Source organism: Bos grunniens, chromosome 7 (genome assembly GCF_055505025.1).
Source record: "Bos grunniens cultivar Pamir isolate PY7600 chromosome 7, Bosgru_T2T1.0, whole genome shotgun sequence".
Classification (NCBI taxonomy): Eukaryota; Metazoa; Chordata; class Mammalia; order Artiodactyla; family Bovidae; genus Bos; species Bos grunniens.
The window spans coordinates 70,019,122-70,041,942 of record NC_141171.1 but is presented as its reverse complement, the minus strand read 5'-3'; positions in this window follow the sequence as shown (position 1 = coordinate 70,041,942).

Below are 22,821 nucleotides of genomic sequence, written 5' to 3'. Positions count from 1 at the left end.
TCAGAAGATCTGGCCACTCTGGGACCCGTATTCTCTCAGGGGAGAAATTAATCAGGGCCAAGTGCTGGCAGCTGCCCCTTTAAGACAACGCATGTGCTCTCTCTGTCTTCGCAGTCCCATCCAGATGCTTTTATTCATTTTTATTACCTGTCCAGACTTTGAGGCATGAGGCTGCACATTAGAAATACCTGAGTGGCCTATACCATTCCAATACTTTGGCTGCATCCCAGGCCAACTACATAAGAATCTCTGAGGGTGGCATCTGTCTATCTCTCTATATATATAAAATACAAAAAACAGAAAATTCACATTTTGTCTAAACTGTACAATTAAGTGACATTAGGTACACTCACTATTGTATGGGCTTCCCTGGTGGCTGAGACAGTAAATAACCTGCTTGCAATGCAGGAGACCTGGGTTCAACCCCTGGGTCAGGAAGATCCCCTGGAGAAGGGAATGGCTACCCACTCCAGTATTCTTGCCTGGAGAATTCCATGGACAAAGGAGCCTGGCAGGCTATAATAGTTCATGGGGTTACAAAGAGTCGGACATAACTCAGTGACTAACAAACACTGCTGTTGCTGCTGCTGCTAAGTCACTTCAGTCGTGTCCGACTCTGTGAGACCCCATAGACGGCAGCCCACCAGGCTCCCCCGTCCCTGGGATTCTCCAGGCAAGACTGTACAACTATCATCAACATCCATCTGCAGAACTTTTTTTTTATCATTCCAAAAGTAAACTCTGTACCCATTAAGCAATAACTCTCCATTCGTCTCTTCCCACAGCGTTCTGGTAACCAATTTTTTCTACTTTCTGTCTCCATGAAGTTGCCTATTCTTGGTAGCTCATAAGTGAAATCATACATTTGTCCTTTTGTGTCTGGCTTATTTCACTTAGCACAATGTTCAAGGCTCACCCATGTTGTAGCATGTGTCTGAATCGCCTTCCTTTTTAAAGCTAAACAATATCCCATTGTATGTATAGATGACATTTTATTTACCCATCCATCCATTGGTGGGCATTCATTTCCACATTTGGGCCACTGTGAATAATGCTCAAGTATTTGTTCGAGTCTCTGCTTTCAATTCGTTTGGGTGAGTGGATTGCTGGATCATATGGTAATTTCATGTTAAATAGTATCTATATTTTTAAAGTCCCTCAGGTGATTCCAGTGTACAAACAAGGTTGTGAATTTCTACGTTATAGCTTGTAACCTCTGAAGAATCTTTAACTTTTAATTCCAAAGGTGGGGCCATAGGGGTTTGGGATGGGGGTGGCAAAGGAGCAAGTGGACAGCTGACTTGATTAGGCACAAAAAAAGGAGCTTAAAAAAATTTTAAGAGTACAGAATAAGTCTTTCTACCTTTCCCCTCAAGCCTCTGAAAACAATTCTCTGCAGCCCTTTATTGAACATTTCTATCAGCCTTCCAGGAGAGCAATTGTCAAAGAATATTTTAAATTTCATTATATATACAGCTCTAAAATATTAACTCAATCTGTAGAATTTTATAAAAATGTATTGGATTGGAAAATGACACAGAAATAATATCCACTGGTTTTCTTTTATAATATCATCCAACGAAAGTGACACAATTTGTAGTAGCATAGTTATTAAAATGCAGCCTCGTGCTGGTATGAGTGTCACTTACATTTAAAAGTAAAGTAATTTTACATGATTTGCCCTCTTATTTTTTGTACTAGTGATACTAGGAGATCTGTGGATTCAGTGACTTCATCATATGGTCTTCTTCCTTCTACCATACCACTTTAAATGAAGACTGGAAGCTTTTAGAACCCTTTTTCCCAGGGGAATTTATGAAATGTCAAAATGGTCACATCAGCCACTTGGATTAGCCTGGGAATGAAGACTTAATTTGGTCATGGGAATAAAAGAGGGATATTTCCTTGAAGTTCTTTCACCCTCCTGGTCTTTCTCCTCTGAAAACATTCCATTATGCTGTATCATTTTCCAAATAGGAACATGCACAACTGAACTCAATTTATCAAAGATATCATTTAGGGCTCTTCATGTTTCAAGTGGTAGGAAACCCAACTTACATACTTAAACATTGAAGGGAGGTTATGAGTTTGTGTAATCTAACAGTTGTTGGGTGGGCTTCTGATGAAGCTTGATCCAGATGTTCAAACAGTGTCACCAAGCTTTCAATTCCCTTTGTCTCTCTGTTCTATAATTTACTGTATTTGGTTCTATTCTCAGATGGCTGCCTGACAAGTCTGGACTCTCCATATATGCTAGCAAAAGACATGCCGTAGTTCTCAGTCCTCCAACCTTAAACCACACTGCCCTGTGGGAGTCATGAGGATCTCTTATGCTGGCTAATAAGGCTAGCAGAGGCACCAAACCCATACAAATAACATGGTTGACAATGGAAAGGAGATGTTTTCCATAGGACATTCAACATTCTATTTATAGGAAAAGGGAAGAACCCATTCTGAGCAGCAAACAGCACATGTCTAGTATGGCAGGAATGTTCTGACAAATGCAGAGTATAACTCTTACTTCTCTTGCTCTAGAGCAGAGTTATCCAGTAGAACCTTCTGTGAAGACGGAAACGTTCTATTTGATGCTAATATGAAAGTCACCTAACCACATGTTAAGTACTGAACACTTGAACAGTGGCTGATGTGACTGAGGCACTGGGTTTTTTGTATTATTTAAACTTAAACAGCCACAAGTAGCTAAGGGCTGCCATATTGTTCACTGCAGTCCTAAAACCTTAATTTCCATTAAAACAACTGAAGATCACATTTGTTTTTTTGGCAGGCACATAATATTATTTATAGTACATAATGGAGCTTATTATCAACAAAATTCCAGAACTTTTTTTCTTGTTTATGGGACTACTGAGTCATGTCTTTGTCATTCTGTAAATCTGTAATTAATTATTTAGGGCAAAGTGCAAGAGTTTATATTTACTCCAGATCAAATGATCAGGGTATCCTCATCCTTAAAGAAATTTTTTATCCTGACTTTTTAATCCATGATATTACTTAGTCTACCAACCTTAAGCTGGCCTCTGTCATGAAGGCCAGGGGTGGGGGTGTGTGTGCGTGTGTGTGCGTGTGTGTGTGTGTGTGCGTGCACATGCAAAATTAGAAATGGATTTTAAGAATCTATGACACTTCCTCAATGACATGTAGATTTTTGTGTGCTTATGTTATTTTTTCTATTTTTTCTGTTTTCGGGAAAGAGCCTAATACCTTCATTATATTTCTACATCTTAAAACTTGATAATCATTTGCCTCTTTACACAAATTATTAAACCAAGGCAGAAAGTTGTGGCCTACTGTTTAAAATGGCCCTCCAGTTTAACAACAGTGTTTGCCCCAAGCTCTGTCTCTGGCGAACTTTTAGAGTTTTACCTACCCTGCCCTGTGACGTAATCACTGCCAACCATAAGGAAAAGCCACAAAAATCACAAACTAAGTTCTCATTTCCTTCAAGTCTTCCAACTTTCAATTACTCTCTAGAGCCCTTAAATAGATGTTTTAGTATTTTTTCCACATTTTATAGTCTATGTGTAAGAGGGTTATTCTTACAGATTATTGTATGTATTGTTCATTATCTTACCTTATTCATTCTTACATACATACCATTTATTTAACCAGACCTATATTAATGAACATTTAGAACTTTACCTTTCATTTTTTGCCAGTGCAATCATTATTGCTTTAAACTTACTACTCTAATTTGTGCCTTTCTGAGCACAGGCCCTCTTCCAACAACACAAGAGAAGACTCTACACATGGACATCACCAGATGGTCAATACCGAAATGAGATTCATTATATTCTTTGCAGCCAAAGATGGAGAAGCTCTAAACCATCAGCAAAAACAAGACCGGGAGCTGACTGTGGCTCAGATCATCAACTCCTTATTGCCAAATTCAGACAAGTGGAAGAAAGTAGGGAAAACCACTAGACCATTCAGGTACGACCTAAATCAAATCCCTTACTATTATACAGTGGAAGTGACAAATAGATTCAAGGGATTAGATCCGATAGACAGAGTGCCTGAAGAACTGTGGACGGAGGTTCATGACATTGTACAGGAGGCAGGGATCAAGACCATCTCCAAGAAAAAGAAATGCAAAACGATTGTCTGAGGAGGTCTTACAAACAGCTGTGAAAAGAAGAGAAGAGAAAGGCAAAGGAGAAAAGGAAAGATGTACCCATTTAAATGCAGAGTTCCAAAGAATAGCAAGGAAAGATAAGAAAGTCTTCCTCAGCGATCAAAGAAATAGAGGAAAACAATAGAATGGGAAAGACTAGAGATCTCTTCAAGAAAATTAGAGATACTAAGGGAACATTTCATGCAAAGAAGGGCTCAATAAAGGACAGAAATGGAATGGACCTAACAGAAGCAGAAGATATTAAGAGGAGGTGGCAAGAATACACAGAAATGTATAAAAAAGATCTTCATGACCCAGATCATCATGATGGTGTGATCACTCACCTAGAGCCAGACATCCTGGAGAGCGAAGTCCAGTGGGCCTTAGAAAGCATCACTACAAACAAAGCTAGTTGAGGTGATGGATCCAGTTAAGCTATTTCAAATCTGAAAAGATGTTGCTGTGAAAGTGCTGCATGCAATATGCCAGCAAATTTGGAAATTTTCAAATTTCCAGTCCAGGCCACAGGACTGGAAAAGGTCAGTTTTCATTCCAATCCCAAAGAAAGGCAATGCCAAAGAATGCTCAAACTACTGCACAATTGCACTCATCTCACACACTAGCAAAGTAATGCTCAACAATTCTCTAAGCCAGGCTTCAACTACGTGAACCATGAACTTCTAGACATTCAAGCTGGTTTTAGAAAAGGCAGAGGAACCAGAGATCAAATTGCCAACATCCGTTGGATCATCAGTGAAGCAAGAGTTCCAAAAAAATATCTACTTCTGCTTTATTGACTACGCCAAAGCCTTTGTGTGGATCACCACAAACTGTAGAAAATTCTGAAAGAGATGGGAATACCAGACCACCTGACCTGCCTCTTCAGAAATCTGTATGCAGGTCAGGAAGCAACAGTTAGAACTGGACATGGAACAACAGACTGGTTCCAAATCGGGAAAGGAATACATCAAGACTGTATACTGTCACCCTGCTTATTTAACTTAAATGAAGAGTACATCATGCAAAATGCCAGGCTGAATAAAGCACAGGCTGGAATCAAGATTGTCAGGAGAAATATCAATAATCTCAGATATGCAAATGACACCACCATCATGGCAGAAAGTGAAGAAGAACTAAAGAGCCTCTTGATGAAATTGAAAGAGCAACGTAAAAATGTTGGCTTAAAACTCAACATTCAAAAAACAAAGATCATCGCATCTGGTCCCATCACTTCATGGCAAATAGATGCGGAAACAGTGAGAGACTTTATTTTCTTGGGCTCCAAAATCACTGCAGATGGTGACTGCAGCCATGAAATTAAAAGACGCTTACTCCTTGGAAGTAAAGCTATGACCAACTTAGACAGTGTATTAAAAAGCAGAGTCATTACTTTGCCCACAAAGGTCCGTTTAGTCAAAGCTATGGTTTTTCCAGTAGTCATGTATGGATGTGAGAGTTGGACTATAAAGAAAGCAAGTGCCAAAGAACTGATGCTTTTGAACTGTGGCACTGGAGAAGACTCTTGAGAGTCCCTTGGACCACAAGGAGACGCAACCGGTCCATCCTAAAGGAAATCAGTCCTGAATATTCATTGGAAGAACTGATGCTGAAGCTGAAACTCCAATACTTTGGCCACCTGATGTGAAGAGCTGACTCATTTGAAAAGACCCTGACGCTGAGAAAGATTGAAGGCGAAAGGAGAAGGGGACGACAGAGGATGAGATGGTGGGATGGCATCACCGACTCAATGGACATGAGTTTGAGTAAACTCCGGGAGTTGGTGATGGACAGGGAGGCCTGGCGTGCTGCAATCCATGGGGTGGCAAAGAGTTGGACACAACTGAGTGACTGAACTTAACTGAGCACATGTCCAGGGAGATAATGAATAGTGGAGGTGTGGGTTATAGAATGCGTACATTAAGATTATAATATATGGTAGCTGAAAGTCTGGAAACATAATACTATTTCATCTTAAATTATATCATTGTATCAATAAACTATTTTTTATATATCAATATACGTAATAAATGTCCAAAATTTATCACATGAATCAAACGTACTAAAATGTTTTCAGACATGGCAGCCACCCCCAGACACTGCTCAAATGTCTATGAGTGTTTAATGCTTTATATATAAATAATCAAATCTTTAGAAGATTTGAAGAAAAGGCAATTCTAGCTATCTGTTGTAGGTTAAAGATGGCCACCAAAAACCACAGGGCCAAAGAAACTAGAGTCAGATGGAATATACCAAGTGCACTTGGCTATATTGATACTCTCACTCTCATCTTGAAACATGGCTCAGAACAGGAGCAAGAAAGTTTGCATAAATGAACACTACAAGGACAGGATGATGAAAAGGAGCCTGATCATAACTGTCCATCCCACATTGTATGCCAGCCGTACTCTAAACAAATAGCAGACTTTTCAAAGAGCAAACATTAAGGATTATCAAACCTTCATTTCTTAATCTCCATTTTGATTCAAAAATCATAGGAGGTTATGATCTTATTTTATGATTCCTTTTTTCCCATGCAGCTAAAATGAGCAATCTGACATTTATTAACTGGGAAAGGTAGGGTTTTTCTCTATGGCATTAAATATTCTTTTTCATGGTGGTGTTTTACTTTACAAATGGCAAACAGATCATGATGTGACCTGTGTAGAAATGTTTTCAAAGGAGGTTTGATAATTCTGAAAAATTCTCCTTAATGGTGTAACAGGTTGAAATCCCACTACCTTGTCTGATACACTTTTTGGCATCACTCAGTGTATTTGTAAGACAAAGTTAAGTGAACAGGGAAAAAGACCTGGTGCTTCCATATCATCTTCACCAAAGTAGTTTTTTTCTAATGAATTCTAAGAACACAAAGATCCACTGCTATCAGGCTTTCCCAATTTTTGTTTCAATCAAGTGTTCATTTATGAAATACTAAACATCCATGCTGTGCTAAGAGTTGACCTAAACCCTGTGGGGGGACCTCCCTGGTGGTCCCGTCACTCGGATTCCGTGTTTCCAACGTGAGGGCCCTGGTCAGGCAACTAGATCCCTCATGCTAGATTCCGCATACTGCAACTAAAAAGATCTCACCTGTTGCAACTAACTGTCTCAGCTAAATAAATAGATAAGTATGTGAAAAATAAAATGATAAAAAAAAAAACCTTGTGGGAAACACAAACATGAAGCATCCTACACCACCCTATATCAGGGTCCCACTTAGTTTCTTGCCCAGGGTTCAGAAACTAGACTCTTTAGGTCAAATTAACAGTATTGTCATTAAAAAACTACAGTTTCTACCCTTATGGAGTTTACAGTCTAGTAGAGAACATAAATGTTAAGCAAAAAACGACAAGTGTGTGAATTCATGGTAAACTGAAAGTTCTAACCTTGCTTTATAATTTCAAATTAGCTAAATTGTTATTTCTCCCTCTCCACCAGATAGCTGACCTCAATATAAATGAGCTCCTTGCTTTTCAATTCCTCCATTCATCGCATTCTATCTTATTTAATTCTCCCTTCTATGAAGATTTATCTATATATATATTTATCCCATGTGTGCAGCACTGGGTTAGAGCAAGAAATGCCAATGTAAATAAGATACTTACATCGTGAGAGAGGAACTACGTTCACGGGTGCCCTCCTCATAGCATCTGATCGTCCAAAGACAGCTTTCCCCTCACAGCTCCAACATGGTGATCATGCACTTTCCTTCTCTCTTTACAGTCCTAAGAATGCCCAGGCCCATAAATCAGAAGGCTGCCTACAGTAAACAATTTACTGAGATATGGGGATGAAAGTGAAAGTGGCTCAGTCATGTCTGACTCTTTGCAACCCCATGGACTGTAGCCTGCCAGGTTCCTCTGTCCGTGGACTTTTCCAGGCCAGAATACTGGAATGAGTGGCCATTTCCTTCTCCAGGGGATCTTCCCAACACAGGGATCGAACCCAGGTCTCCTGCATCGCTGGCAGATTTTTTACCAGTTGACCATGAGAGAATAGCTGGACAGTATTTCCCAGGGAAGGAAGGCAGGCTAAATGGCTAAAGATCACTATGCTATGCTATGCTAAGTCACTTCCGTCATGTCCGACTCTGTGTGACCCCATAGACGGCAGCCTACCAGGCTTCCCCGTCCCTGGGATTCTCCAGGCAAAAACACTGGAGTGGGTTGCCAGTTCCTTCTCCAATGCATGAAACTGAAAAGAGAAAGTGAAGTCGCTCAGTCGTGTCCGACTCTTAGCAACCCCAAGGACTGCAGCCTACCAGGCTCCTCCGTCCATGGGATTTTCCAGGCAAGAGTACTGGAGTGGGGTGCCATTGCCTTCTCCGAAAGATCACTGAAGCTCCTCATATATTGCTTAGGACTAGAATTCAGAGTCAATCACCTGGGGTGGTTTCCACTCCATCCTTCATCCAAGAACCACAGAGGTGAAGTAAATTAGCCACAGGAATAGGGATTTCTTCCAGGCTAGAGATACTACAATCCTTCTCTGAATATAAGAGCTGGCTTAAAAAGGGAGCATTCACTATTGAGCGGATAACCATGAAGAGGTCTTGTGGTTATAATAGTTTTATGATTACTTTGGATCTCTGTAAAGACTCCTGTGTTAGAGTAACTGATTCCCCACTGGAGAGATCACACAAACATTCTTTAACATTAGCCTGTGGCTTTGTTAGGCAGAATTAAAAGAGCTCTGTGTCCATTCCAGTCCCCAGTCATACCCCAAATCTGTCATTCATATGACTGTGGATTCTTTCAGAATCAGACTCTGGGTCTTCTGTATTTTTAAAAAAGTACATATGCAAAAATAGTCTAGGGGAAGTCTACACTATATGCTGAAAATAAGGTATTTAAGTCAGATTGCTATCCTCTAAAAACCTATGGATGAGGAGGTGATATTTGTTCATTGAAATGTACATATACATACACACATATAAGAAAAAGCAAAGAAACAAGTTGGAAAATATTTACCTTTTTCTTCTATTAATATCAGGACCTATTGTCTACACACCTATCTCTCAGGAGAAATCTACCCTATGTGTTGAAAATAAAAGATGCGTAAGTCAGAATACTTAGGTTATATCACTTAAGTCATATCAGTCTTGAATATTCATTGGAAGGATTGATGCTGATGCTGAAACTCCAATACTTTGGCCACTTGATGGGAAGAAGTGACTCACTAGAAAAGACCTTGATGCTGGAAAATATTGAAGGTGGAAGAAGGGGCTGACAGAGGATAAGATGGTTGGATGGCATCACTGACTTGATGGACATGAGTTTAAGTAAGCTCCAGGAGCTGGTGATAGACAGGGAAGCCTGGCGTGCTGCACTCCATGGAGTCACAAAGAGTCAGACACGACTGAGTGAGTGAACTGAACTGAAATTCAGATCACAGTTTTCCAAAAGCCTTTAGACAAAGAAATATATTTAAGAACAGAAATTAAAAGATACTTGTTCCTTGGAAGAAAAGCTATGACAAACCTACACAGTGTATTCAAAAGCAGACACATTACTTTGCTGACAAAGGTCCATCTAGTCAAAGCTATGGTTTTTCCAGCAGTCATATATGGATGTGAGAGTTGGACCATAAAGAACGCTGAGTACTGAAGAATTACTGCTTTTGAACTGCGGTGTTGGAAAAGACTCTTGACAGTTCTTTGGACTGCAAGGAGATCAAACCAGTCAATCCTAAAGGAAATCAACCCTGAATATTCAATGGAAGGACTGATGCTGATGCAAAGAACCGACACATTTGAAAAGACTCTGATGCTGGGAAAGATAGAAGGCAGGAGGAGAAGGGGATGACAGAGGATGAGATGGTTGGATGGCATCACCGACTCGATGGACATGAGTTTGAGAAAGCTCCAGGAATTAGTGATGAACAGGGAAGCCTGGTGTGTTGTGGTCCATGGTGTCACAAAGAGTCAGACATAACTGAGCAATTAAACAGCAACAACAACATCAGATCAAATCAGATCAGTCGCTCAGTCCTGTCCGACTCTTTGTGACCCCATGAATCGCAGCGTGCCAGGCCTCCCTGTCCATCACCAACTCCCGGAGTTCAACCAGACTCACGTCCATCGAGTCAGTGATGGCATCCAGCCATCTCATCCTCTGTCGTCCCCTTCTCCTCCTGCCCCCAATCCCTCCCAGCATCAGAGTCTTTTCCAATAAGTCAACTCTTCACATGAGGTGGCCAAAGTACTGGAGTTTCAGCTTTAGCATCAGTCCTTCCAAAGAAATCCCAGGGCTGATCTCCTTCAGAATGGACTGGTTGGATCTCCTTGCAGTCCAAGGGACTCTCAAGAGTCTTCTCCAAAACCACAGTTCAAAAGCATCAATTCTTCGGCGCTCAGCTTTCTTCACAGTCCAGCTCTCACATCCATACATGACTACTGGAAAAACCATAGCCTTGACTAGACGAACCTTTGTTGGCAAAGTAATGTCTCTGCTTTTGAATATGCTATCTAGGTTGGTCATAACCTTCCTTCCAAGGAGTAAGCGTCTTTTAATTTCATGGCGGCAGTCACCATCTGCAGTGATTTTGGAGCCCAGAAAAATAAAGTCTGACACTGTTTCCACTGTTTCCCCATCTATTTCCCATGAAGTGATGGGACCGGATGCCATGATCTTCGTTTTCTGAATGTTGAGCTTTAAGCCAACTTTTTCACTCTGCTCTTTCACTTTCATCAAGAGGCTTTTGAGTTCCTCTTCACTTTCTGCCATAAGGGTGGTGTCATCTGCATATCTCAGGTTATTGATATTTCTCCTGGCATTCTTGATTCCAGCTTGTGTTTCTTCCAGTCCAGCGTTTCTCATGATGTACTCTGCATATCAGTTAAATAAACAGGGTGACAATATACAGCCTTGACGTACTCCTTTCCTATTTGAAACCAGTCTGTTGTTCCATGTCCAGTTCTAACTGTTGCTTCCTGACCTGCATACAAATTTCTCAAGAGGCAGATCAGGTGGTCTGGTATTCCTATCTCTTTCAGAATTTTCCACAGTTTATTGTGATCCACACAGTCAAAGGCTTTGGCATAGTCAATAAAGCAGAAATAGATGCTTTTCTGGAACTCTCTTGCTTTTTTGATGATCCAGCGGATGTTGGCAATTTGATCTCTGGTTCCTCTGCCTTTTCTAAAACCAGCTTGAACATCAGGAAGTTCACGGTTCACATATTGCTGAAGCCTGGCTTGGAGAATTTTGAGCATTACTTTACTAGCGTGTGAGATGAGTGCAACAACAACAAAGCTGCTTTATTTTAGTACTAGAAAGAAAACACCAGATTTCCATCTGTAGGAGAATGGGAAAAGTGTGATATAATATAAAAGGAGTGCTCCTTGGCAATTTAAAAGAATGAACTACTGTTACACATAGCCACATGGATAAATCTCCAAAATATTTTTTCCGAGCAGAAGAATTCAGATACAAAAGAATGTATATTGATTGATTCCATTTAAATGAAGTCCTAGGGCAGGCAAAGCTAATCTATGATTATAACTCAGTAAAGGATGCACTTCTGGGATGATGGGATGGTAGGAGGGTTTAACTTGGATAAAGCACAATGTGGCTTTCTGGAATGATTGGAATATTCTATGTCTTGACAGGGGTATGGTTTACAGTGATGAATTCATGTGTTAAAACTAATCAAATTATACACCTCAGTGTATACTTCATTTCACTGTATGACTGCTATACCTCAATAAACGTGTTTATATGAAAGGATAAACATACACAAAATAAATATTTTTAAAATAAAAATATAGATGCCCAATGTCACTTATGCATAAAAACCACATACATATTTCTATTGATACAAATATGTCTATGTATATCATTTAAAGCAGTATTTTGACATTAAAAGAATCTGAATTAGTAGCTGTTCCTGATTCAACACTAATAACAACAGTAGCATTACATTATTTAAATTTTATGACAGGCTTTATAAAGAACATTATTGTACTTGCCCAGTTTAATGCATAAAGCCACTGCATATTTAAAAGTAGCATGACTTGCCCAGGAACATATCACTGTTGAGAAGTAAAGCTGAACTTGAATCCATGTGCATACTACCTCAGAATTTGAACCTTTAACTACTGTATTACACTTCTTTTCATAGAAAGGTTACAGGTAATCTCTAGTCATCCTTGGGTCTGTCTAGGACCTCAGACAATCTCTCCAGGCACTATCCATGTCCTCCAACCCCACTTTTTTCTAGGGTTTCCAGAAGCTATCCTATCACCTTGTATCTGGTTCTAACCTTCTTACCTTCCCAGGTGGCTCAATGGTAAAGAATCTGCCTGCCAGTGCTGGAGAGGAGAGTTCAGTCCCTGGGTTGGAAAGATCCCCCGGAGGAGGAAATGGCAAACCACAAACCACTCCAATATTCTTGCCTGGGAAAATCCCATGGACAGAGGAGCCTGGTGGCCTATAGTCCATAGGGTCACAAAAGAGTCAGATACAACTGAGCGACTGAGAGTGCGCATGCTCGCACACATGTGCACGCACGTACACACACACACACAGACACACACACCCCACTCCTCCTACCTAGCTCCTTCAGATAGATGCCAAGGCTTTTGCCTTTGGCTTTATGTTTAGCTATTATCTTCTAGCTCCAGCTTAGCTAAACGTTCTGCAGCCCTCAGGCTCATCCTTCTCCACCAAGGCAAAACACCTTGGCTCTCAGGACACTTACCTAAGTCTAGAACCCTGCACCCAGATTTTCCAGCAGTGGACTATGGTAATTTCTCTCACTCTGTAAATTAAGCATAATGCAGGGTGGAAATACTGAACAAGTCTCCTGGCTGAATTTGTCTTAGGAGACTAAACGTCTACTTCCTTTCTACCAAGAAGCTCTTTAGTTATTTTTTAAGCAATGGGATGAAGATAACTTTACTATTCACCAGCACAAAATTCAAATATGCTGGCTCTTAGAAAAAGCAGTCTTTATCAGTGTTTTAGATGTCTGACTCGCAGACTCTGAAAATTCAACCGCTTTATGTTTTCTAAAATTCAAAACTGATTTCAAAAGCTAAGGCTAGGTCTGGCAAGAAAGCAAGAGAAATAAGTAATAGGTTAGAATGTAAAACAAACAACCTTTCAGCAAGCTATGCCTTTTAACCCCAGGAAATACTCTGGTGCCTTGGAGAACACAGGTCAATGTATCGGTCTTCTACTTTATTAAATTATTAGTATTAAAAAATAACTCTGAGCAAGCAACAAAACACAGCACAGTGCTTTCTACAAATAAAATTTAATTTGCTATCTCAAGAGCTGCTGGCTTTTATCGCTGAAGATTGGAGCATGGTATTTTCAGGGAGAAAGTTTTTTTTTTATCTGGTTTGGAGAAAACATGGCCAACATTAGTTCCAAATATTTTATTTCAAACATAAAGTACAGAACCAATACTAATAAACAACAGGCTCTTATGCCAACATCAGTGCATGTTTTTGTTATTGCATTATATTCCATGAGAGTTATTGTGCATAATTAAATAGAAAAAACCCTTGAACTTGGAATTATAAAACCGTCACCACAAACCAACAATTCCACTTGATGTGTATTAAGTCATTAAATTTATTATAAAAAAAAGAGGAGGAGGGGAAAAATCTTTTCCTTGTAAATCATTAAAAATGCATGAGGGTTGAAAGCGTAGCAAACAGCCCATACGCTTGCTTAGCAAACTACTGCAGAAGAAGGCACCACAATTCAGAACAGAAAATGAGGTTTTCTTGAAATCAGAATGGCCTGTTATCAAAATGACAACCACAAGGGCTATCGGGAAGGAAAGACTTATAAATTCTAAGAACATAAATGTTGGTCTTAGTGTCCTGGATAAACAATGTTTGGGGTGAGGGAGGCTGGCCATGGTCTAAGGAGTCCTACGATTGAACAGTTCATGAGAATGGGGTCTGTGAAAGGAAGGTTCAAAAAACACAGAGTTAAGACCTGGCTTCCAGACAGGGGTTGGCCCAGTATGCACCGCAACCACACCAGTAGCTGAGACAATGGTTTTGAGGTCAGTTATTTCAGCAACAGAAATTATGTCAGTCTGTTTGGAGGATTACTACCACCCGTGTCACAATCCACAAGGCTTCCTTCCCAGGTGGCGCAGGAGGTAAAGAATCTGCCTGCCAATGCAGGAGATGCAAGAGACGTGGGTTCAATCCCTGGTTTGGGAAGATCCCCTGGAGAAGGAATTGGCAACCCACTCCAGTATTCTTGCCTGGATAATCCCATGGACAAAGGAGCCTGGCAGGCTACAGTCCATGGGGTCGCAAAGAGTGGGACACGACTGAAGCAACTGAGCACGTGTCACAATCCAGTCTGTGTCAGCACGATGAGTTTTCTCTGAAAAGCTTTTTCTTAATGTGTTATAACCGGGAAGCATTAATGAAATGGGCAGGAGCAGAGAGAAAGGGATTAAAGTTGCCAGGGACAGATACCCAGTGAAGCTGGCTGAGATAAAAATGCATCCTTAACAAAGAGAAAGTCAAAGGCATCCAAAGATTGGATACTGAGTTAGATCACTTAGGAACCTGCATTGAAAGTGAGGTATGGAAGCTCCTTTGTCTGCCTCATGGAGTCACACTGAATCTTTTGGGAGAAGGGGCTATATGGAAATAGAGTACATTTCTAATTTTTCTGATGCTAGCTGGATATTGGATCTGTTTTTCTTAATCCAAGCCAGCTCTTTTTTACTGACAACTTTGCCGCCCCTTACTAATTTAGATTTGTTTGTGGTGTTCGATGCCATGACCCAATGCTGACCCCAACTTTGCAGGACCTCCCATCTAACTGACTGTACCTTTCTTTTCTGGTACATCTTTTATTTTTAAATTAAGGGAACTTATTGCCTTATTCAGGTCAGATTTACTCCTGGTCCAGTCAGTAGTGACCGGAAGAATCAGTAAATTTCCCAATCACCAGGGTGAGAACAAAGTCTCTGAGAAGGAAATGTGGACACGTCAAACAAAATAACTAGACATCGACAGTCACACAACTACATGCTTAGCCCTTGAGTAGTCACGAATTGAACTCCCAGAAAATATATGCTATCTCAGGATAATACATGTATCTTCTCAATGATTTCTCCACTTCTCCAATTCTAAAATGAATATATTGTTTACATTTTAATACTTTTCAAACTGAGGTGTAGACTGCAATCAACCTATATATATTTAATACAGTTTTCCTCCCTGCATGTAATAGCTGCTATTAAACTGATGATGTGTCATAAGTTCAAATTTCTCCAAAAATTGAGGAAATATGGAAAGCATGATTCTACTGGCTCAGTTTCATCAAAAGCTAAAAATCAAATCACTTTGTATAAAATTGCTATTAAGCACCATCTTCTTAATTGCTGTGTTTTTGTCTCACTTTCGTTTGAAAATGACAATTTCATCATTTCAACAGGTAATTCCCCAATCCCATCAAGTTACCTTGCCCTCTGATGTTGTGCCTAAATCATCTCTCCCTGGATTAACTCATTATTCCTATTAAAGCCTTTGATATATGTCAGAGACATGCCCTTATTTGTGACAGAGCTATAAAAGTGTGTTGCTTTAATTTCTTCAATAAATCAGTTTCTCTATTCCATTCCCTTAATTATGTGCTGTTTTTCTCTGGAATGGCTCCAATGTCCAGGATTTTTTTTTTTTTTCCCACCTAGAAGTGTTTCCAAAATTTAAATAACGGACACCAGTATAGCCTGACTGCCCTGCCCTTCCTCTTTTGTGATGTTGCCTTACAAGCAGCTCTGAGTGATGCCTTCCCCCTTATCAGATGATTCAACAAACAACTCAACTACATTTATCCAGCATGCTTACTCATAGGGCATTTGCCCAGCTGTCAAGACTGGCCATTGGGGTTTATTTTCACACACAGAACTAATCTTTCACTTTCGTTTCCAATGGAATTTCCTCTTATTATTTTCAAATTCTGAAGCTATTTATTGAGCCTGGTGGTTAGCAACAGATGCCACAAATTGGCATCATCAGCAAGTGGGATGATATAATAGAAAGACCCTTCTCCCTCAATATAGTTTTAGCTCAGGTTGTGACATAGACAGAACATGTGGTTCTGGGAAAGGAGTTAACATCCCTGGCCCTGTAAATGGCTAAGAAGATGAGCAGAAGAAGGTGGTTGCTAAGATTCCTTCAGTTCTAACATCCTATAGTATCATTTCTCAATAGTTTGGTTAATATTTTTCAGAGTTATCATAGGCTTAAAATCATACTAAGTCCTGGGCCCATACCTATAACACCTCACCAACCTTGCATTCATTAAAAATAGTCTCTACCTGTCAGGAAGATGTGGATGGAAGATGCCATCCAGGCTCTTTCAAAATCCACCTCCACACACACACCAGATGCACACACACACACACATTTTAATTTGCGAGTGAACCTTTATGGAATCCTATTCTACAGGAGTTCAGCCAGCTCTTAATCTTTTTTTTCCTGATGAATACACACACAAAAAGAAATGATATCCTCATCCTTCACTCTGGTAAGATTGCAGACTGACTTCCCCTCTGGTAACCTGAAGAAGCAATGATTTATCTGGAATGGCTTCTGCTATTTTCCAGTAATCTGATTATAAAGCTGGTTAATACAGCATAAACTTGCCTAATAGACCATGGCCTGCCCCTCGAACTCCTTTTTGTGTTTTTGTTAGGACATCCTTTCTTTAGGTCCCATCCCCTTAATATCTATTAATACCAGCTTAATGATTAAGCTGAATTGTCACCATTACGTGCACTCTCTCTGATTTTGAAATATAGAACCCTACTGTCTGGCTTTTGGGTTCATTTCAGATCACAATTCCACTTGCTAAATGAAGAAATCACTGCCAAAATTAAGTAGACATGATACCAACTCTAACCTTCTAGGAGGCAACCCCTCACAATCTGCTGATTCTACAGTGTGTGTTTTACTCAAATTACTGCAGAAATCCCTAATTGGCCTTCTGTCAATAGTTATTTTTGCAACGTCTTCATTACTTTCTAATTGACCAAATTAATTGTCTTCATTTCTCTCATTAAATATAGGTTTAGAAGTAATCTCAATTGTGTAGCTTTTCTAAACAGTATTCTTCCTCCAGGCCTGCCCTCATTCTTAAATAGGCATTTTTTTTCTACCCTCAGTGTCTGTTTGTCTATGTGGATCAATCTATCTAATCTATCAATCTATTTAGGTCTAATGGATTTTGAACAGTCACCAGTACCTCAATGTCTAGATTTACAACCTTAAGTGTGAATAACATTCCTCTCAGTAGCATCTCCCTGTCCCCGAGAACACTATGCGTTGAATGACTTGCCTGGGTTAGCAGGAACCACAACCCCACCATTTCCTGACCATTCTACAATGAAGTAACATAGAATGACTCTTGCTCAGTAGAGCCAAAATTCTTATGTGTCTTCTTGAACCTAGAGAACTCCTCCACTGCTGCAGAGTGCTGGTTGTTCCAGAATGAACTATACTCCATGGGGCTCCAGGTACTCCATCCTTGCCAATGCAAATCCCTACTGAATATCCTATAGGTTTTCAATGCTTATGCTTGGTTTGGTCCAAGGCAGAACTGCTCTGGGCTCTGGAATTTATATCTGTGTGTGTGTACATGTGCGTTTGTGTGCGTGTTTTAATTCACTGAAAAAGCTGCTTCCCAAGGCTCAACACTGCACCCAGAAGATCCGAATCAGGGTATGTTCCAGGGTCCTCTGTCTCTTGGGTCCAGACGAGCCACCCCTTTCATGATTGTAACAAGGAGCTAACATCTTAGATCCATGTATTTCAACCCTCAGAGTTACTTATTTCAGAAGTTTTGAGCCCTCTCCTCCAAATGAGCTGGTCAAAGCCACTCAGGCTACTCCAACAGATTCAGACAGCTTAGAATTTTAGGAAAAAAGGAGACGCTCAGTCCTGACTCTCTCAGTTGGTTCCTGGGATCCTATGCAAATCTACGCCCTCCTCTTTTGCCCTGTGCAGCTGGAGTTTCCTTAGCCAGATACCCTGATGCACCCTCTGAATGATTGCTACAGACATTAAAGTATTTTGCTAGTGTCTTCTTTCAACATTTCTCTTCAAGGCTCCATCCACACCTGGTTGACCACTTTAACTGTCTGCTTGGCTGGCCAACTTGGCCCAACAACCACAGTGACGGTGTGGGTGTTTTTATTGAATAAACTGCTTTTACTGTTTTTACTGGCTTGACCAGTCAAGCAGATGAAAAGATGTTACATGTGCTTTTAAAAAATTAAACCATTTTTGGCACTTTGATCAGTAGTTTGATGAAATCTAACTGATTTTTTCTTGACTTTATCACAGGTTAAAGCTTAAAATTTCTTTCACTTATGGGCTTCCTCTCCTTACTAGCCAAAATCCACAGGACTAGTCTAGCCAGTATTGATTCTCCTTTGTCAGTTTTCTCATGTGTTACTCAGCCATGAAATCTGATGTTCCCTACTCCTGGCTTAATATCAAGACTTTGAATATATTAATAGTTGGACCCAGGGGTCCTTATCCTGGCCTTGCCCCTCACTAGCTACATGATCTTAGGCAAATTACTTCACCTTCTTTGTGCCTTAACCCTCAACTGTGAAATGTGCCTATTAAGAGGATCTGCTCTTGTGAGGAATCAAGTAGATAATGCATGCAATATCACAGTAAACAATAAATGGTAATGGCAGCGAACTTTATAGAACATTTTCTATGCATCAAGTCTTGTGCTAAGAGCCTCTAGGATGATCACATTCATTGTTATCTATTATTTGTCCAAGTTATTTAAATTTCACAAATATCGGGTCATTAGTCTGTAATGAGAGCTTTTGTGAATACAAGGATTAGTGAGATACCACTTGGCAATCAATTAGTTTGTATTCTTAAAGAAAAAAGGACAAAGACACAAAAAAGCATGGTAAGCGGTGATTTCAAGAGAGAGCTACAAAGTATTAGGAGGGCATTTAACACAGAAAGATTACTTCTCTTGGAGCATAGGTGTTATCGAGAGGCCTTCTTGAAGGAGGAGGTATTTAATGACGGGTTTGTTTAAACAGGCAATAGTAAAACTAAGAAGAAATGAGCAATAACGATAGCCCCAGCACTTGTAGAGTGTGTCCTACATGCCAGACACTGTGATAAGCAGATGACTTACAGTCTTGTTTAATCAACCCCGTGAATTAGGTATTATCATATACCAATCCCATTTCATTTACAAGGTTGAAGAAAGTTAAATAACTTTCCCAGGAACACAAATCTTTTAACACAGAAATTTCCAGAGCAATTTTCCCAGACATCTTAGGTTGTGCTGAAAGAGGCTCTTGCATAATTCCAACCCCAGCCAAACTCCCTTAACAATGTTATTTCACACCATATGCATTGAGGTTGGCCTGAGTCAGCCATTTTTTTCACTTGTGATTTTTTTCCTTCACTCCCTACCTCCTCCTTTTCCAGTCAATATTCATTTTAAATGCAAGAAGCCAGCCTCCTTTTTAGCTGACAAGGCTGGTTGATCACACATCTTCAGCTACATAACTGACAAATGCCCATTTAGGTGTGGGGTTGACTCTAAACATTCAAGAAAGATATATTCAAGAGAGAAAAGGCAGGGAAAGCCAACAATCTGCTGAGCAAAGGATGTGGTGACCATTTGAGGCCCAGTGATCCCCAAACACTATTCTGAAAAAGCCTCCTGATTAGGAAAGGTGAAAACGGCAGCCTTCAAGCATTCCATCTCCAGCCCCTGTGTTCTCTTCCCTGGTGGTTTCCTGGAGTGAAAAGAATCTGCTTACCAGGGCAATGAAAGCCCTTCCTCCAGATACATCTCATTCAGCCCTAGTCCTATTGCTCCTTATCCCGCCTTGGGGATTCAGTAACTCCCTCTTTCTGGGAAACATGCGTGCCTGGTGCTATTTCAACCCTGGCTGCCCATTTGAATTATCTAGGAACTTGGAAAAATGCCAATACCTTAACCGCACTCAAGACTAGTTAAATTAGTGTCCCTGGAGATGATGGGTCCTGTGCACTGCATACTTCAGGCAGTGTGGCAGTCAGCCACAGGGCAAAGCCACACTCTGCAGAATTGCCCTCAGATGTGTCTGATGTTTTCCTCATGGTTGGACTGCCCTTGGGTTTGAGGAGGAAGACCATATAGGCAAAGTGCCCTTTTTATCAAATAGAGCCATTCTTATCACAAGTTTGGGCTTTGCTTTTGAAAAAGAACTCTTTCCTCAAGAGTCAGACGTTCTGTCCTCACATAGACCCATCACCTACACCCATACGATCTATGGCAAGTCTATTTCTCTAAGTCCTAGATGCTTCATTTGTAAACTGGAGTAACAATCAACCTGACTTAACACATTTATAACATTTAGAGTGATGTCAAGCACATGGTAAGGAACCATAATCATTATTTATCACTATTATTTATGATCTTGGGCAAATTTTTCCCATGTTTCCTTAAACATGTTGAACTAGACAATACATAAGATGCCTTTAAGTTATATATTCTTGGACTCTGGACAGACTTATTCAGATTGTTTGCAAATGAAGAAAAAATCAATGTATGCTAATTTACAAATTCTCACTCTAATGATCTAATTACTCTTTGTAACTGAAAGCTGAATTAGCAATTCAGCCAATATTAATTAAATTCCTCTACATCTAAGAATCAGCTACAATGTATAGGGAAACACTGAACATAGAATTAGGAGATATGAGTTAAATTAAGGATGGGAATTTATATTGTTAATGAATAAGTTAGGACAGAGTTGTGTTTCAGTACTAAAATACTTGTTTACCTTGACCCATCCAGGCACCCTTGAATGGCTGCTTTCAGGACCACCATGGTGAATGGAAGGTTGGGTTAGCAGTATGGCCTGGGATGGTAGAGATGATCAGGGTGTGGCAGAGCAGAATGGAAAAAAGAATCACCTTGAGGAGCACTCAGAAATCACCATCCAGCAGGTGGAAATTGGTTAGCATTGCCCCAGGGTTCTCCCTAAAGTATAGCTGGCAGTTCAACTGCCGGATTAACTTGGGATTCCTCACTTGTAAAATGAGGATAGAAATTCCCAGCTCTTGGATTACTAAACAATTTTAATGGGACTATATATTTATGGAAAAGCTTTGTAAACATGAAAAGAAAATGATATTCAGATGTATTATTTTTTGTGAACATCTAGGGTTCAAAATTCTCCAAGCCAGGCTTCAGCAATATGTGAACTGTGAACTTCCAGATGTTCAGCTGGTTTTAGAAAAGGCAGAGGAACCAGAGATAAATTGCCAACATTCGCTGGATCATGGAAAAAGCAAGAGAGTTCCAGAAAAACATCTATTTCTGCTTTACTGACTATGCCAAAGCCTTTGACTGTGTGGAGCACAATAAACCATGGAAAATTGTGAAAGAGATGGGAATACCAGACCACCTGACCTGCCTCTTGCGAAACCTATATGCAGGTCAGGAAGCAACAGTTAGAACTGGACATGGAACAACAGACTAGTTCCAAATAGGAAAAGGAGTACGTCAAGGTTGTATATTGTCACCCTGCTTATTTAACTTCTATGCAGAGTACATCATGAGAAACACTGGGCTGGAAGAAGTATAAGCTGGAATCAAGACTGCTGGGAGAAATATCAATAGCCTCAGATATGCAGATGACACCACCTTTATGGCAGAAAGTGAAGAGGAACTAAAGAGCCTCTTGAGGAAAGTGAAAGTGGAGAGTGAAAAAGTTGGCTTAAAGCTCAACATTCAGAAAACGAAGATCATGGCATCTGGTCCCATCACTTCATGGGAAATAGATGGGGAAACAGTGGAAACAGTGTCAGACTTTATTTTTCTGGGCTCCAAAATCACTGCAGATGGTGACTGCCACCATGAAATTATAAGTTTATTCCTTGGAAGGAAAGTTATGACCAACCTAGATAGCATATTCAAAAGCAGAGACATTACTTTGCCAACAAAGGTCCATCTAGTCAAGGGTATGGTTTTTCCAGTAGTCATGTATGGATGTGAGAATTGGTCTGTGAAGAAAGCTGAGCGCCGAAGAATTGATGCTTTTGAACTGTGGTGTTGGAGAAGACTCTTGAGAGTCCCTTGGACTGCAAGGAGATCCAACCAGTCCATTCTGAAGGAGATCAGCCCTGGGATTTCTTTGGAAGGAATGATGCTAAAGCTGAAACTCCAGTACTTTGGCCACCTCACGCGAAGAGTTGACTCATTGGAAAAGACTCAGATGCTGGGAGGGATTGGGGGCAGGAGGAGAAGGGGACGACAGAGGATGAGATGGCTGGATGGCATCACTGACTCGATGGACGTGAGTGTGAGTGAACTCTGGGAGTTGGTGATGGACAGGGAGGCCTGGCGTGCTGTGATTCATGGGGTCGCAAAGAGTTGCACATGACTGAGTGACTGAACTGAACTGAACTGAGGGTGGAAAATAGTGAGCAGTGAATGGATGGGTTTATCATATTTGTATAGGAAAACATATTCTTCCTATCTACAAAGCTCAGTGATGTTGGCTCAATGGACAGGTGTGTCAGAGACTGGCCTTGTTAAGTTTCCCCTCTGGTAAATCTTGAGGCCACTAGGGTAAACTGTGGACTAACTCAGTCAAACAAAAGATACATAGGAGTTTAGATTCAGCAAAGTTGGGAACTAATGGCAACTTTGCTGCTCTCAGAT